Source organism: Cebus imitator, unplaced genomic scaffold (genome assembly GCF_001604975.1).
Source record: "Cebus imitator isolate Cc_AM_T3 unplaced genomic scaffold, Cebus_imitator-1.0 Scaffold698, whole genome shotgun sequence".
Lineage (NCBI taxonomy): Eukaryota > Metazoa > Chordata > Mammalia > Primates > Cebidae > Cebus > Cebus imitator.
In genome coordinates, this window is record NW_016108013.1 from 152335 (window position 1) to 153563 (window position 1229).

The window sequence follows — 1229 nt, forward strand, 5'->3', positions numbered from 1 at the left end:
CGGTGGCTCATATCTGTAATCCCAGCACACTTTGGGAGGCCAAGGCGGGTGGATCACGAGGTCAGGAGATCGAGGTCAACTGACCAACATGATAAAACCCCGTCTCTACTAAAACTACAAAAATTAGCCGGACGTGGTGGCGCACGCCTGTAATCCCAGCTACTTGGAAGGCTGAGGCAGGAGAATCACTTAAACCCAGGAGGCGGAGGTTGCAGCGAGACTAGATCGCGCTACTGCACTCGAGCCTGGGCGACAGAGGAAGACTCAGTCTCAAAAAAAAAAAAAAAAAGAATAGAAGAGGCTGGGCATGGTGGCTTACGCCTATACTCCTAGCACTTTGGGAGGCCAAGGCAGGTGAATCACCTGAGGTCAGGAGTTCGAGACCAGCCTAGACAACATGGCAAAACCCCGTCTCTAACCAAAAATACAAAAATTATCCCCGGACATGGTGGCAGGCACCTGTAATCCCAGGTACTCCAGAGGGCAGGAGAATCACTTCAACCCAGAAGGTGGAGGTTGCAGTGAGCTGAGATTGGACTACTGCACTCCAGCCTGGGCAACAGAGCGAGACTCTGCCCACCTTGGCCTCGCAAAGTGCTGGGCAACAGTGTGAGACTCTGTCTGAAAAAAAAAAAAAGAAGAAGAAGAAGAAGGTAACAAATCTTCCTATTCACTGTGATCAGCAGACCAGCCCCATCCATTGATTTACCCCAGAGTTCATCAGGAACGTAGATTCTCAGGCCCCAGCCAGAACCTACTGAATTAGAAACTGCATTTCAACAAGATCCCCTAAAGAGGCCCAATTCCAAACATGGTTATTATACCCAGGAAGAAGACACAGCTGTGCTAACACCTGAACATTCTCAGCTTTTGGAAGATCTGCTATCCAGGCAGAGGGAAGACCAAGTGTTACTGATCACAAAATATTCTCCTTAAAGATACAACTGGCCAGCACAGTGGCTCATGCCTGTAATCCCAGCACTGTGCGAGGCCAAGGTGGGCAAATCACTTGAGGTCAGGAGTTCGAAACCAGCCGGGCCAACAGGTGAAACTCCATCTCTACTAAAAATACAAAAATTAGCCTGGCATGATGGCACGTGCCTGTAATCCCAGCTACTCGGGGGGCTGAGGCAAGAGAATCACTTGAACCGGGGAGGCAGAGGTTGCAGTGAGCTCAGATTGTATCACTGAACTCCAGCCTAGGCAACAGAGTGAGATTCTGTCTCAAA

At 49.8% G+C, this 1229-nt stretch overlaps 1 pseudogene across 1 annotated transcript in view; it reads left to right on the forward strand.

The window, feature by feature from the left end:
• The window catches only part of LOC108296249, an 8424-nt pseudogene that overhangs the window by 5476 nt on the left and 1719 nt on the right, over positions 1-1229 (forward strand). Inside the window, exon 3 of the transcript XR_005198358.1 lies at positions 648-653. The product of XR_005198358.1 is annotated as a Y-box-binding protein 1-like (transcript). The remainder of the gene's footprint in view (positions 1-647; positions 654-1229) is intronic.